At 43.6% G+C, this 17,187-nt stretch overlaps 1 long non-coding RNA gene across 1 annotated transcript in view; it reads left to right on the top strand.

The window, feature by feature from the left end:
• The first annotated feature begins 5,437 nt into the window (after positions 1–5,437).
• The window catches only part of LOC310744027, a 42,966-nt gene continuing 31,216 nt past the window's right edge, over positions 5,438–17,187 (top strand). Inside the window, exon 1 of the long non-coding RNA XR_014539359.1 lies at positions 5,438–5,472. This is a non-coding gene — a long non-coding RNA (uncharacterized lncRNA). The remainder of the gene's footprint in view (positions 5,473–17,187) is intronic.

The raw sequence follows: 17,187 nt of genomic DNA on the forward strand, positions 1-17,187 counted from the left end.
GGAATTAATCCTTTTTTGTTAGGTTTGAATTCTTCGCCCAACTATCAGACAAATGATCTCACAAAACTTTTTTATACCCTGCATTTCACTATAGTTGCCTTTAAGTTCTGTTGTTTAATTAGACATCACACGACACCAGGTCACACCAAAGAATGCCTGTCAAAAATGAACCCTCATCGAAAGTAAAGCCATCACTATTAATTTTCTGCTGCTCACATTCGGGGTGTCCACCACCACTGGAACCAAACCCATGAGATCATCTGTCAGGGACCGTGCTGAGGAAGGCTGCATTGATTAGGAATGGTGGAAGTCTCTGCCTCCCACTGCTCCTGATCAGGATACTAAATCTTCCCAGGAGCAGTGGGACAGTATAGATTTGGAACAGTGGTTCACAGAGGGACATAGTTCAGAAGACAAAAGTTGGGAAGAACCGGGTGGTGAACAGCTAGGAGAAGAAGAACTGGGAGAGAGAGACTTAACAGACTCCCTTTCACTGAAAAGTGTCCATCTACTCTGCCCAAGGTCAAGGAGGGCAGATAAGGTGGCTGCACCGAAAGCTCAGTGGTTGCGAGATCAGGTTGCAAGATGCGGAAGTAACTCGGGGGGAAATGGGTGGAACCCTTAACTGGGAGCACCTTCATTCCTAGAACTGGATTATTTCTTCTTTTGCCGTGATCATTAAAATCTTTAACTGGTAAGAGCCTCTTTTTGTGTTGTTCCGCTTATCTACGGCCAAAGGGGGGCAGGGGTGGGGAGGAAGCCATGTCTCAGAAGCCTGACACCATCCCTCCAGAAATATCTGCCCGTGACAGATGGATCTATGTGGCTGTGAGGGTTACTTACTCCAAACCACCACCCTTTGCCACACTCGCACCTGTGCACGCGCACACACATGTCATAGAGATGAGTTTGCATGAGGGTGAAAGCTTGGGGTGCATGAACATTACAATATGCTGACCATTATTATATATATTTTTAGAAGACACGTGGGACCTGCAACAAAAAGCTCTGATGGTGAAAGAGGCAAAGCAATATGAAAGACAATGTGGAGAGTTTGCCTAGGCAAGCATTAATGGGACATCGGCAGAAGCGAATTTTAGAGGGAAGGATTTTGAGCTTCCTTGAGAAATAACGCAGCATAAGCTGACCTGACACTGAACTTGTGAAGAACTAATGAGATTGTCTTGCACCTGTTACCTGCACATTCCAATCTTCCCTTTTCTGAAATATGTTCACATTCTCCCCCATCCTATTAGACTAGTCCTGACCATTAAGACGGATGACTTATATTTCATTGTCAAGATAGGTGCAAAATATGTTGAGAGGGCACTGAAATGCTGTACTAACATGTAGCTGAACACATAACAGACTGTGCATGAGTGAATGATTGATTGGCACACATGGTTCTGAATCTGAGGTAGCTGCTCATAAAAAGAATTGTAAGTAGGGCAATCTCTGCCCATTTTCCTATATGGAAGGCAAACCAGCCACTATGTTTTCTTCATATGTTATCAACTTCATATGTTGCACTCTGGATGCTTCCAGATACATATTTCTTGTGGAATTGATGCTATACAGGCATGCTTTCTTTCTTTCTTTCTTTCTTTCTTTCTTTCTTTCTTTCTTTCTTTCTTTCTTTCTTTCTTTCCAAGGATCTAACTGATGCTGTCAACATCCAAATGCTAGTCCGTATTTCCCCCGTTTAACCAGAAGCTACCCTTTTCACGCAAAATCTACAAAGTTAAAAACCAAACAAACCTGATGCCAACTTTCTGCTTGTCCTGTCTGAACGACCCTTTTTGTATTATTCAGCCTCTGGCTGGTAGGTCCTTCAGTATGGTGCATCTGCTGTGATCCTGTGCAGGATATTGAATGAGGAATGAGCTGCTTGTGCTATTTTCATGCTAAAATTAGCTAATGGAGACGTATCCCGAGAAAGCACAAGGAAATGTGTTTGGGATTCTAGATTAATGCTGCAATTCTAGCCCCCCCCCACCCACCAGCTGGCAGGGCTTTGTTGAGTGGTGGCATGGTAAGATGGTAAGATGATCAAGCCTGGTTCCTGCATCACCTCCAGGCTGGCACAGCAGTCAGGTCCAGATCGGCCCCAAGAGTGACCAGCAATGGTTGTCAGACCAGCTCAGGATTCAGCAGATTCTGGGTTGGCTTAGTCCACCTACTCCTCAGCCTCAGAATGCCCTGTTTTGGGATTTTCCACTAAGTTCCACTGGTGGGGGTACTGCTAGCAGGACTCCTGCCTGCCCATACATTTTTGTGTTTTTATTTTGTAAACCACCTTGCGACCCTCAGATGACAGGTGGTATAGAAATTTAACACATAATAATACTAATTTTGTAAAGTCATTCCATTTATTGATCTGTCTGAAGGCAGAGCTACAATTTCATCTTTAACAGGCTGTGTTAAGGATTCTGTTCATCGTTCCTGGAAGGGAAAAAGAATGTTCCATCTAGCAATAGTCTTTCCGAGTTCTTTATAAATCACAGGGAAAATGAGACTTGCTCAGTGCAGCTACTCCTTTCTGATGTGGAAGAAAAGTAGCCATCATGTGCCCATGTGTCATATAAACAATTCCTAAGGCTAGAAACCTCTTTTGGTAAAAAATGGACAAATGACATAAACTCAAATTGGAAAAAAGCATGAATAAGCTCTTGACTTAAGGAACAATACAAAGCCTGAACTTTAGTAAGTGAAGGAACGAGACTATAAGCCTTCATTATCTTGTATTGTTTATTGATTGCACACAAGGATGGCTGTTGCGGACAAGAGGTCAGATGAGGGCACAGATTGTATGCAATCAAATGAGGTCTGAGACTACTGAGTGGAACTGCCAGCAGCAGGGCTAGTCTGTGGTTTTCAGATGTTATTTAAAGCAAAAGTTTGCATTCACAGACCTGCTGTCAGCTGAGTAAAAGATCCACAAGAACAGATTGCAAACCAAGCATCCAATCAGCTTAAGAATAAAATGCATTGTCTTGGGCAAACCCAGTATTTTCATCTGTGCACCCAAAGCGCACATAGAAAAATGAGTGACTTCAGTGATTTAGTGCATGTACAGTGACTGGCCTTTTGTAGTTTCCAGCTGGTCACCCTGGTTGCCTAGACAGCGCTTGCTCTTCAATTCATCACTTAGTACCAAAATCTGAGTACTGTTTTGGAAAGATAGGAACCGATTCCAGACAGAAACTGATTTCAGATAGAAAATACCAATGCTGGAAAATACAGTAACTGATTCATTATGATCTATTTGAGGCTTGCCTAAACTTCTAAGGAAGTTCAAGTAGGTGAATCGATAGTGACATGACCATTGCTAAGCATGAAGCTTCATGACTGAACAAAGATCTTAATTGGAGTCTCCCTTAATCAAATCCTGCACCCAAGTCACAACACCAGGGCTGTTTTTCAGCCGGAACTCAGTTCTGGCACCTCTCAGGTGGGTGCCATCACCATTATAAAAGAGCAAGGGAGGCGTTCGTGGTGAGTTCCAGCACCTCTTTTTCTAGAAAAAATAGCACCTGCACAGCACTGTATGGTTTCTGAGCAAGGGCCACTTCACACATTACATTAGGTGTATATCGTTGTTACAGTCTAAAATGGATTGCTGTAGATGATAGGCAGAGACTGCATTTCCATGTCAAGGTATCTACCACAACCATTAGTATAGGAGCTTAGCAAAAAGAACTGCGCACTTCGTGATGGCAGGATGTCACAACACAAGGAACCATCTCCTAATTTTATGACTTATCATGGGGCTGGAGGGTTTGGTAGTTATCTTAGGCAGCTGATTTCCAGCCTAAGTCCAGGGGAGAAGTTTGATTCAATTTGCATGTGAAGGTGAACTTTTCAAAATAATAATACAGCCACCCTTCAAAATTCACACCTGACTAAACTTCACAGTGCAGGTTTCCAGCCAAATAACGTGCACAAAGATACATACACTACAGTAAAGTATGCATCAAATGCATATATTAGTGAAAAAAACAAAACAAAACATTAACATGCATTATATTATATAGTGCAAAATGTATGCAAGCATGTATATGAGGAGAAATTTGATGAATTCTTATGAGGACTTATAACAGATATGGAAATACAGACAACTGAATACAGGGAACTGGTGCTTAAGCTTTTATTCAGTGACTGTTTTGTACACAAGATCAATCCCAGCTGCTTTCTTCTGCAAAGAAAAAGCACCTTGGGGGTGGAAGTGGGGGGTTTACCAGAAAAAATATGTTTGGGGGAAGTATTAAATAGAGGGCTGGGCTGACTGTGGCTTCCTGCTGGTTGTACATGTATGTCTGTTGCAGTGTAATGTGTGAAATAGCTCTTATTTTAGCATTGTTCCCTTCCTGAGATTTGCCAACACTTCTAGTTGTGTGTGTGTGTGTGTGTGATATTTTTTCCCAGCATTGTGTTTACTAGTGAGAGCCATCGCCTCAAGCAAAAACTGAACAGATTTGACAGCAGCTGTGTGGAGAACACAGCTCGCAGTTCCATGATGGGGGAGGATCTGCAGCTAGATAAACAGTCCTAGAAATCCAGTCACCCACAGTGGAAGCAAATATGAAATGTCAGCAGGAAAATATGAACAATGAGCAATTCTTAGATGCTGCTGGTTGAGGCTGTTGTGCCTTGCACCATTATGAGTGAGACACATAAAAACTGACCACAAATCTTCTGTTGAGCGTTGGCTTTTGGGAATATCTGTTGAGAAGCCTGGGGGCTGTTGGTCCTATTCAGATAATTTGATTCCAGGAGGGGTGAAAGGTAGGCAATGAGTTCTCCGGCTTTCAGACTTGCTAATGCCAGTAGACAGGAACCACCTTATTTTTAAGACTGCAGAACTGAAGCTGACATGTTCATCTCAAAGGAAGACATCAGCAATCCAGTGATTTAATATTTAACCTTACCTCTGGCAGGTTGGCTCTGCTGTAGATTCCCCTGCCTTAGCTGGTTAACGAGATGTACCTTCAGGGTGTAATGGAAAAACACAGGAAACCACCTCTTGTGAAATGAAAAGAGGCGTGGGTGTGTTTGTACGCTTCCAGGTAAAGCAACACCCCCAGGGGTGAAACTAAGCTTTATTTCACCCAGGTCAAAGATCCAGTTTGGCACCACACCACTCCCAATTTGCGTAGAGACACACAGGCTGGGAGCCTCAATGGCGCCCCTCTGGAGGCTTTATCTGGGGCAAAAAAACCCCGACTAGCCCCCTCTCTCCCACAGCTAGGGCACTGAGCATCTTTATGCCACTCTTTGTGCTGTTCAGGACAGTTTGCTTACCTAGGCTTGATTGTGCACCTTGTAAAGCATTTGGAATAAGGAGTGTTGCATGAGGTTAACTTTATGTTGACTCAGGAGATTATCACACAATTCGCAGTAGGGCCAGAAAATTCAAAGGACTTGAGAATCAGTCCCCTGTTAGTGCTGATTGGTGCCTGGGTTTTACAGAGAGTAAGTAATTAAGTCTTTAATTTAGATTCATAGCCTCTGCATCCAAGAGGTTTAGATAATAATTTGAAGCATAAAGTCTCAGCCAGACAGACGTTACTCTGGCCTGTGGCCTCCAGAAAGACAGGCAATCATCATGACTCCAGCATAAGCCGCCCAGAATGGCTGGGGCAATCCAGTCAGATGGGTAGGGTACAAATATTATTATTATTGTTGTTGTTGTTGTTGTTGTTGTTGTTGTTGTTGTTGTTATTAATTATCAGCTGCCATGAATTTTTCACATGGTTTTTGTTGAATATATATATTGTGTTGTAAACCACTTTGATTTTTCTTCTGACTTTATTTATATTTATATCTACTTGATTTCCATGAAAAGGTGAACTGTACAGCTGTTGTTTAACTCCAGTCCCCATCAGCCTCTGCCAGCATAGTCAGGGATGATACAAGATGGAGTCCAACAACATCTGGAGGGCCACAGGCAACACAAGGAAAAATGATGGACCATAGAGTTTACATTTATCTTGGAAACAACACAAGGAGTCATTCAGCAACTGGGATCAGGTTATAAATAGCTGCAGTATTTCATGGCCTCAGTGTCATTTGTTAAAATCAAGCTGTGGAAAAGATGAATCTAATTTGAATGGATACAATGCCTTAGGGACAATAGGTTTCTTTCTCTTATGGGTTCTCTTCTAGGTCCATTGCAAGCTGTTTAAGAGTGCAATGGAGCATAATGGTGCTAATTTGATGGTATAATTTTGTAATGTTCTGACACAGTGCCAGGTGTGCCTGCCACACACGACCACCCAGATGCTTTTTAAAAAAGAAAGAAAAAGAAAGGAATGTATATTTCATTTTCATTAACAAAGGTATTTTCATAAATACCACATTCAGCTGCTTCTCAGAGTTCTGAATCCCTGATGTACAATCCAGCATTTTTGACACCTTCACTTATCTTGACAATTTACTGCTCCCAAAGAGAGAGGAAAAGATTACTGCCCCTCTCAGTATTTTTATTCTTTTATCCTTGACTCTGACTACCAAATAATTGGCTCTTGCTTTCACTTAAGCTTCATTTTGTTGTAGCTTAGATGATGCCTTACGGCTGAAATCGTCTTTCTAATCTTCCTGTCATTTTCTGGACCAGTCATCAACAAATTGGCCGCTTTCATTTGCAGAGAGCATCTTCAGAAACTCCCTATCTACATTGTTCACCACCACCACCACCTTTCGCTAGATCTGGCAGCAGAGTGATGTATAAAAAGATGTCACTGGGGAGGCACTCAGCTTTGAAATGCTGAAGCTAAGGCTGATTAGCTTGGCTCTTCAGGGTTGCTGGTCCTTTCTAATCATTTTAACAGCTGTCTTGCAGAATTGGTAGGTGCTTTAATGTCCCTGGATGTCATATTTAAGACAAACACCCATCTTCAAAACTCCCAATCTGACAATAACACCCCCAAGGGTAAGCACTCAACAATGTGACATTATGGAGCTTTGCACACCATAGCATACAGCGTGTTATGGCAAACAGCCTGCGTTCAATTTGCCAGATGCTTTTATTTGTTGTGTTTCGACTTTTGATTTTCCCGCTCTGATTTTCCCACACTGCATAACCTCAGTGCTATGCAATGATGAAAATTAAAATACAAATTAAGAATCTCCATGCAAATATACATAGGAACATGGAGTTTCTAGGAGAAGCACTAGTGCCAAGAAGATAGATAGATATAGATAGATTAGATAGATAGATGATAGATGATAGATATAGATAGATAGATGATAGATAGATAGATGATAGATAGATAGATGCCACAATATCTCTAACATTAGTTGAGACCAACTTAAGTCCTATTGCTTTCAATGGGCAATAATCATGGGTAACTTTAGCTGGACTAGCTACAGATATACAATACAGGCATACATCCCACATCAATGACCTCTTGTAGGAATATATGTTGTTGTTGTTGTTTAGTCGTTTAGTTGTGTCCAACTCTTCATGACCCCATGGACCAGAGCACGCCAGCACTCATATGCCTGTTGTCTTTGTCCATGGAGTTTTCTTGGCAGGGATACTGGAGTGGCTTGCCAGTTCCTGCTCCAGGTGGATCACGTTTGGTCAAAACTCTCCACTATGACCTGTGCATCTTGGGTGGCCCTGCACAGCATAGCTCATAGCTTCTCTGAGTTATTCAAGCCCCTTTGCCATGGCAAGGTGATCCATGAAGGGGGTAGGAACATATATTCTGATGCAAATAATGAGCTTCTCGGCTCACAGAATGTTCACCATTCTTCAGTAGAGGTCAACAGTAGCCTTGTGCCCTTTGTTGGCACCCAGGGCTCATGCACACCAGGTGGGACCAGGGGATGGGAGCAGCAGGTGAACAAAACCCACTGCACCAGCCCAACCTTTGTGGATAGGTCCCACCCCCTTCACTCCCCCACTCACCACTTTCGTTATTAGAGACTTCATGAGAGGGAAAAGGCAAGAAACTTTCTTAGGGGTATTGAAGTGACCTGGATCTTGTTTTAATAAAAACAGGAAGTGATGGCGTATTGAAGGGGGGGTAAGGGTGGGGGGCAATATATCTAAGAAATGCGTTCACGGATCTGAACTTCCTGCAACACGCTGAAACGCTGTATTGAAAGGAAGGCCCTTGGGAATTCAGGACTTTGCATGATGTGAGAAACTCTGATGGCTTTAGAGTTTTCATTGTGATCCTAGTATTTTGGGGGCAGTTGGAGGTGTGGAACAGGGGTCTCCTTACAACTCTCAGCTCCCTTTACACACTACAGTTCCCAGGATTCTTTGGTGAAAGCTGTGACTGTTTAAAGTAGCATGATGATGCTTTGAATTTATAATGCAGACCAGGCTTCAGATGTAAATGTGCGCGAGCACGCAATTACGAATTATAAATAGTTTTCTTTTTAAGACCTGTGTGAGATTCTCGTGTGTGAGATTCTGAAAACCATTGCTACTCCAGTTGCACAGTACTGAGGTAAATGGGGAAATGGTCTGATGTGGTATATGGCAGTTTTCCTTATGTTCTATGTATAGACAATATTGCCTGATGCTTTTATTAAATCCCAGAGTAAAATGTATGGAGACACTGTAAACTCATCAAGCTGTCTTATAACAAGGGTCATTCTTCCCTTTGGTCCCACATTCAGTACATAAGTTAATGAATAGCTGTTGCCAAGCCAAAACAAACATTGTCCTTCCCAGATACTGACTTAGGAACCACTGTTTGTATTTCTTAACATTCCTGGCTAAGTTGCTTCTGTGGCACTGATGCGAGTAGTCCTGTAATACTTCTGAGAGAAACCGCATTTGAAAATATTCATATTTTTGAATACATTGTTCAAAACATTCCCAAAGGATTTATTATTTGTTTGTTTATTCACACGTGCGCACACACAGCTCAATTACAATCTTCCCTAAGCGGTGTACAAGTAACTCCAAACAATGAAAATATAAATCAGTTAAAGCTTATCTTAAAATGAAAGTCTTCTAGCAGATTTTGTTGTTGTTTCAATTATATGGCTAATTTGTTGGGTTGTATAAGCACAGAACACACAGGAGCATTATATGTACTGGAAAGAAAATAAGCACAGATACCAAAAATGGAGACTAGAATGATAAATAGAGTAATACACACTGAGAGCCAGTTATGCAGAACAGCTAAAGAATGGAGGCTGTAATCTTGCTCATTAAAATCAATCACATTGACTTCAACGGAAGGGGGATTACACCCTGTGTCCATCAAGGAGTGGAAACTAGTAATTTTCATCTAATTCAACTGAGGCTCCGCCATTAATAAACCTGTATTGGCCTTCTCCCCCTTTGTTTTATGTCCAATTCCAAGCATATATAATACTTTCCCACCCTAAGAAAGACCAACGGGATAAAACAGTTGTTACTTTAGGTTTCATCTTCCATTTCTTATTAAAGGGGGATAAATTTTGTGCATTTAAAAATTAAAACAAAGGTAAATGTTTCTTTTGGCGAGGAAACAGCTATCTGTTAACTTACGCATTGACTAAGCCATTTATGAGCAAGTTGCTTGAAGGGAAACAGATTAAACCCTGAATTTCTCTGTCTGTTCGAAGTAAGCTGCCTTTTTCAGCAGTCTAAAAAATATTAATTATGGCCGCAGCTTGGCCAGTTGTTAGCAGTTATGTTCAAGATGGTGCACAACAGTTATGCCTATCCTGTTCATTGATACATTTTCAGTCTTCTAAGATGGCTTTCCCAAAGGATGAATAATTTGTTCAAAAGACCATGAACTGCATGTGGATTTTTTTAAAACTTAAAAAAATATCTGCTCCAAATAGATGAATAATCAGGAGCCTGCTTTCACTCAGATGTCCTCTGGTAAACTGTAGGCACAATTTTTGGATTTGTAAATAATTATTTGGCCAACAGATGGCATACCTAGAGGGAGGCACTGAGACACAATCTGTGTCAGTAAGCTGTCTTGCGGTGATAATTAGAAAGGTAAATTACTAAGCATTACCACTTATGGCCACAGTAATTTGTTCCTATCAAACTACTTATGGTAGGTCTAGTTGCTGCCCAAACTAACCTCAACTCTCTCTCCTGCGACCATATATACTGGACCCATGCTGACGCCATTATGTGTCAACTCTTGCTTTCACAACACACATGACCACTGAGGGAACAATCAAGAATGAAGACAGAAAAATACAGAGGCTGAAATTCAGTTAAAAATAAAACACTTGAGAGGGGACAAAGCATAGTGATAATAATAAATAAATAGCCTAGTGCAATAGTAATGATACATAGTGTGTACATTTCAGATGTTGTGTTTATAGGCTTGTGCCACGTAAAGTGCAAGGTAGAAAGATGTGTGGTTGCAGCCTTAATATGCATCTGTGAATCAGTTGGAGGAGCACGATGTTCATGGACAGCCTGAATATCTATGACGGGGGTGGGCAACATTTTTTTTCTGTATAGGGACATTCCCTCAAGGGGAAACTTGTGGAGACCATGATATTGGTAGTGAGGGAGATTAGATCCAATGGTGTGTGGAACCACCAACTTCTCTCTCTGATCCTCCTTTTCATCTCTCTTTCTGCCATTCCCCTACTTTCTCTTTCTCTCTGCTGCCTCATCACTCTCCCCAATTTCTCCACTTCTTCACCCACATTTAATTATACTGAGGTCCAGGGCATCTCATCCCTGCCCACCCCTTAGTCTATATGAAAATAAGGACCTTCTTCAAAAGCTATCCACCTGTGAAATTGGAGAATATTTTAAATAGTACATAACCACACCTAATACTCAACAAAACTAAGTATAATATTATGTTTCACGCCCATAATGTGAAACAGCATAAACATCTAAACTTTGTTCATATTACTCATACCCCTCAACTGTCCCACTTTAAATAGGACACCCCGGGGAATTACAGAAGTCATCCAAGCTTCTGATTGGATCTGGGGATGTCCTGTTTTGCACTCCTGCAAGAGTGCAGCCCTGAAAGATGCACATCCCAATTTTCCTCTGTGGCTTGTTGGAAGATATGATTACTTAAAAGGTAAAGGTACCCCTGCCCTTACGGGCCAGTCTTGACAGACTCTAGGGTTGTGCGCTCATCTCACTCTAGAGGCCGGGAGCCAGCGCTGTCCGCAGACACTTCCGGGTCACGTGGCCAGCGTGACGAAGCCGCTCTGGCGAACCGGCACCAGAGCAGCACACGGAAACGCCGTTTACCTTCCCGCCAGTAAGCGGTCCCTATTTATCTACTTGCACCCGGGGGTGCTTTCGAACTGCTAGGTTGGCAGGCGCTGGGACCGAGCGACGGGAGCGCACCCCGCCACGGGGATTCGAACCGCCGACCTTTCAATCGGCAAGTCCTAGGCGCTGAGGCTTTTACCCACAGCGCCACCCGCGTCCCTACATGATTACTTAGATGTTGCTAAATTACAGTTACCATCATCCCTGGCCATTGACCCTGCTTGGTGAAGCTAATAGGCAGTGTAGTTCAGCAACATATGGCAGGCCAAAGCTTCTTCAATTCAGAGGTAAAGAAAATACCTGTGAGCTGCTAGGGTGAAAGAAATACCCCTCAGGTTATTTATAAAATGGGTTTTCACTTTCCAGGAATAGTTTGGAGCCATATAGAATTAGATGTTATGGAACAGCTTTCACTAAGGATTAGAGTTGATCGAGTGAAATTTGTTTCTGTGTAGGAAGTGACTCAAATCAGGAATCTATATGTTCAAGCAGAGCCCATGCACATCCCATTCTGTATGAAATGAAATGCTTCCTTCTTTCCTTGTTCAAAAGCAAATGGAAATACTACTTTAATGGGTTGTAATGGCTTCCCGCCGTGCTCCTTTCATAGACTTCAAAAGCGGGGGAGACAGCAAAAGCAGAGAAAAGATGTCAGTAGGGGAGAGGCGTGTGGGATCATTGCTGTAAAAGTCAAACAGATACAAGCAAATTCCCTTCAAAAGCAATTTTCTTTACAGATTTCTCTTGCTGTCTCAGAAAGATGTGAGGGGTTGGGCAGGGAGGGGGGCATTTGATCATTGCTCCTGACCCGTGCGAAGTCACATGGCACCTTGACATCATCCCACAATGGTTCCCTGTGTGTTGACATTGCAGAAGGGAAGTCGCAGCTGGAACCAGCATGGGGTGATACCACCCAAGGTGCAGTGCTGAGTCGCTTTGCTTTCTTCCCAGCAATGTTCAGCCTACTTTTTGCAAAGCTTCCTGTGTGTCTTGTTTTGCATTGAATCACCAACAGAACATGTCACCCAGATGTTCCATCAAGAGACTCCAGGCTGGCACCTCAGAACTTGTAAAGGGCTCACCCTCATGCGCTTGTCCAGCCCTTATTCCATTTCACCTGGGCCATAAGTTAGAAATTCAGCGCTTGTCAATGCCCTCCCTCCTGTTTATGCTTGCATAATGTACATGTTGCAGGGTGAGACAACCCAGAGACAACCTGGTAATGATGATGATGATGATGATGATTTTATATGCCGCTCATCTGATTGGGTTTCCCCAGCCACTCTGAGCAGCTTGCAACAAATTAAAACACGATACACCACCAAACATTAAAAGCTTCGCTGAATAGGGCTGCCTTCAGGTGTCTTCTAAAAGCCAGATAGTTGTTTATTTCTTTGATATCTGGTGGGAGGGTGTTCCACAGGGCGGGCACCACTACTGAGAAGGCCTCCTGCCTGGTTCCCTGTAATCTCACTTCTCGCAGTGAGGGAACCGCCAGAAGGCCCTCAGAGCTGGACCTCAGTTTCCAGGCTGAATGAATGGAATCATAGGAGCCACCTCCTAGGGGCCGTGGGAGCTTTGGCTCCCACAATAAAATATTTGAGGGGGCCAGGCGCCCACAAAGTTGATGGGCATTCCCATTCAAATGGTCTGTGTGCATTGCGACATGTGATTGATTATGCAGTGCTGGGCTTACCTGGGCCCCCACAATATTTTATTCAAGTTGGCACCCCTGATGGGAATGGGGACGCCAAAGTCATTTAGGTGCTTTAAAGGTCAGCACCAACAATTTGAATTGTGCCCGGAAACGTACTGGGAGCCAATCTATCTGCTAACCCATGCTACAATCAGAGAGGAAACTGGGTCCTTCTAAGGTGCAAACTGTGTGGGTCTCATCTGTGTACAATGTGCTACCAGAACTGTGCTCATTGCATGCTGATTGCACACAGGGTTGCCATATGCCCAGATTTCCCCAGACATATCTGGAATATTGCAGTCAGCAGCAGTGTCTGGGCAGAAATCAGGGAGGGGAATCTTTTCTGTCCGGATTTTCGCTGTTTGAAATATGGCAACCCTAACTGCAGATCACTATACAACATCAGATCTGCAGCTGACCCGTGGACTCGACTCAGCTGGAATTGCAGCCATCTGGGGCTTCCACAGTTCAACCAGTTCATACGTTTGTGAGAAAATGCAGCTTCCTGCAGGAAGATGAGCTGGTGGCCCAACAAAATCAGGTTAATGCAGCAGCAGAGGCTGAGAGCCTTTTGCTACAGCTGCTGCTGTGCTTCCTGTGGAGTGGTTAATCTGGAAGCTGGGGGGGAAGGGGTGATACAGAGCAGCAAACCCACTTCGCCTGCTAGGGTAATCACCCGGCACCTGATTGGCTGCCGCTCTCTACCATATTAGGAGTGTGCGAAGCATAGATTAGGAGCCCAGTCCAGGCAGCAGCAACTCTCCTGCCAATCTGATCTATATTTAGCAACAACACACAGGGAATAGCAGTTATAATGTGGGCAGGGCTGGCCAGGAAGCAAGAAATGCATGAAAATATCCCAGACGTGAGATAATGCAAGCCAGAAAGGCAATAAATTTGTATCGTTTACGGCAAATTCTTCCCAAGGGTTTTTGTGTACAGATTCATTTTCATTACATATAACACAGAATATCTTTCAGATTCGATAACAAGCAAGAAAGAATGAAAGATGCTTTTGAAATAGAGAGTGCTGATTATAAGTTTTCCATGTGGATTTCTCAAGGATATAGAAGCTTATGATGCTTTTCCATCTAATCACTTTAGACCCGGGAAAGGAAATACCCTTTCCATTATTATTATTGTTGGTATTATTATTATTAATTGTTTGGAGCGTTTTTTTTCCTGTCAACAAAGCTTCCTGTCCATTTCAGGCATTGTATCTAGGACAGAGGAACTGGGTCGTGCAAGACAGACTCACTCATCACCCCACTCGGACCCTCCTGCATGGAATGGGAAGGTCTGAAGGGGGCCACTGAAAACATGTTCAATTGAACACGTTTGCAATCACCCCCAAGACCAGCAATCCTGCACAATCAGAATTCCTGATTGTAAGTACATCCAGCCACATGGAACCAACCCCATTTGTGGCCTTCCTGGTCAATGCAGAAAAGCTGAGGTAGACAAGGCAAGGCTAGCTCACACAGTCTTGCACCCACTCCATGGACACAAAGTATACGCAACATTTAAAGCACATAACACAGACCCCGTCCAAATCCTGGGAGCTGTAGTTTGTTAAGAGTGTCGGGAACTGCAGTTCTGTGAGGTGTAATCCTAGTTGCAGTTGGGTCAAGCTATGGGGCGGAGCCAATTCATATTCCCTTTCCTTCAATCAGTTTCCCTTGCAGCAACCCCAGGATTTAAGCTTTCCAGTCTGGTTTCTACCATTGTGCGTGGGTGCATTTGTGTGAGGGCTCTTCTGAGCTGCCCTAGCCACCTGCCTGAATCTAAGAGAAAAAGGGAGGCGGGGTGCATTTATTTGACCTGCACCAGAACCAGGAGAAACCACCCAACCAGCTAGGAAGACAGCTTGCCATAATTTTTAGCACCTCCATGGGCAGTGAATGTGGCTGTTGTCAAACTGGCATTTGTTCAGGGCTGCCCCAAGTCACGTGGCAACTTACTGTAACAACTTGATGGTGAGTTCCAGCACCTATTTTTCTTGGGAGAAAGCACTGTTTACACATAACTGTTAATACATTTCTCTTCACATACAAGCACTAGAAAGAAGTATTGCCAAAATGAAACAGCAATCAATTTTAGATGACACAGTCTTATATCCAAGCATTCTACATTTCCTTATATTGACGCCAAAAGATCAAAGAATATGCAAAGATGTCTGTACACAACCCAGAGGTACACACATGCTGCACAGGGATTCTTGTGGAGCTTGTGTGTGTGTGTTTCACCCAGTTTTTTTCCAGCTAGTCTGCTTTGTAGGTTAAAAGATTGTTCCAAGGTCAGCTACAAATAGCATCTGGGATTCCCTTGTCTTCTACTCATTCACAACCACAAACCACATAAGCTGCTGTGAAAATGATTCCCTCTGATCTTTTACATCCAGGTGGATAGACTTGAGATGAGACATTTTTTCTAAAGCATTGTTGTTGTTCAAAGCATCCCATTGGGACAAGGCCAGAGAATATTCCAGGCGTGGTGTGAGAGGTGTAGAGACTGGTTTCTCCCTTGAAATGAATGCATACTATCTGCATCCACATGAACTCTTTTTGTGAGATGTCGCAAGTGTAACCAAGGAAAAGGATTGGCGATGGCATATTATAGCAAGTTCCCTGAAAACATTTGGAATCTTCAGCTGCTGCAAAATGCAGGATTTCTACCTGGAACCAAATATTTAGAGCATGTTACTCCAGAGTTGTGGGTTAAACCACAGAGCCTAGGGTTTGCTGATCAGAAGGTCGGAGGTTCGAATCCCCGCGGCGAGGTGAGCTCCCGTTGCTCGGTCCCTACTCCTGCCAACCTAGCAGTTCGAAAGCACATCAAAGTGCAAGTAGATAAATAGGTAACTCTCCAGCGGGAAGGTAAACGGTGTTTCCGTGCGCTGCTCTGGTTCGCCAGAAGCAGCTTAGTCAGGCTGACCACAGAAGCTGTACGCCGGCTTCCTCGGCCAATAAAGCGAGATGAGCGCCGCAACCCCAGAGTCGGTCATGACTGGACCTAATGGTCAGGGGTCCCCTTTACCTTTACCTTACTCCAGAGTTATACGGTCTGCACTGGATTGCTGTGCATTTTCCGAGCACAGTTCAAGGTGCTTGTTCTCATCTATACAGCCTTAAAGAGATTAGGACTTGGCTACTTTACATCTTTATTATTAACCCATCCAACAGAAATCAGTGCAACGTTGCTTGGCATTTGAACCTTCACAGGAGCAATGCAGCAGGGCACTTGGCGCTGCTGAATCCACACCATGCTGAGCTCCTCACTGCCTTGCCCCTCTCCCTCTTCGAAACTAGCAGCAACATGTGGAGTTGGGAAGCCAGGGCAGCAATGCAGCCCCAGTGCTAAAAGCCCCAGCCGCGCTGCTCCACGCTGCTGCTCCCAAGTAGAAATGGTGAATCTGCCCATTCAGGCCTTTGAGCTACAGTATATAAATAGTCAGCTCCCGATTTGTCTATGCAGTTGTCACATAAGGGCACACATGTATGTATTTCAAGACAGATGCAGTCAAAATATAGCTGACATTATTAGGTTCCCCAAAGGTTTCAAAATTTGGGGCAACAAAGGGTGGTTGTAACCATGTCTCCTCTTATGCAAAAGTCTTCTGCACCACGATAACACTGTAGATTAACGTGGCTATTTTTAGTCAGTTGAAATAAATTGACACAAATGTGGAAACTGAAAGTATGGTTCTCCAGCACATTTAGATACTATTGATTTCAATGGGAAAGAGTGGAGACCCTGCTGTGAACATGGAACCCAGCCCAATCACAGAATTCAAGTGCAGAAGCTTGCATGACTTTCTCATGCTGGGTCAGAGCTATTGTCATTTAGGCTGTTGTCGTACTGTGCTATATCTGCATGCAGGAAAGAATTAGAGGCATCTCTTAAAGTCCCAAGGGCCGCTTAGGAATTTATAACCAACTTGCCTGTTCAGCAGCTCATCCATCTCTACCACTGAACGGGTTGACTAAATTCAGTAAGAAAGAGGGCCTTGGGTGCTTCATAGCCAGGACAAAACAGGTTGGTGGAGGTGAGGAGTTAAAGAAAGGAGTGACCAAGGTAACAGCAAGGCTGAGCTAAAACCTCATAGAGAGCCTAGGAATAGGAGAGGCTGTGGTTCTGGGGGTTGTTTGGGCACCTTTCTACCCAGATGGTGGCAACTGTCATTGGAAAGGCAGAACAGTGGCTGATGGTGGTTGGTGAGGTTAAGAGCAATCCAAGTCTCTCTGGGACCTACTCTCCTTTCTTT

Source organism: Podarcis filfolensis (genome assembly GCF_964270895.1).
Source record: "Podarcis filfolensis genome assembly, chromosome: 10".
Lineage (NCBI taxonomy): Eukaryota > Metazoa > Chordata > Lepidosauria > Squamata > Lacertidae > Podarcis > Podarcis filfolensis.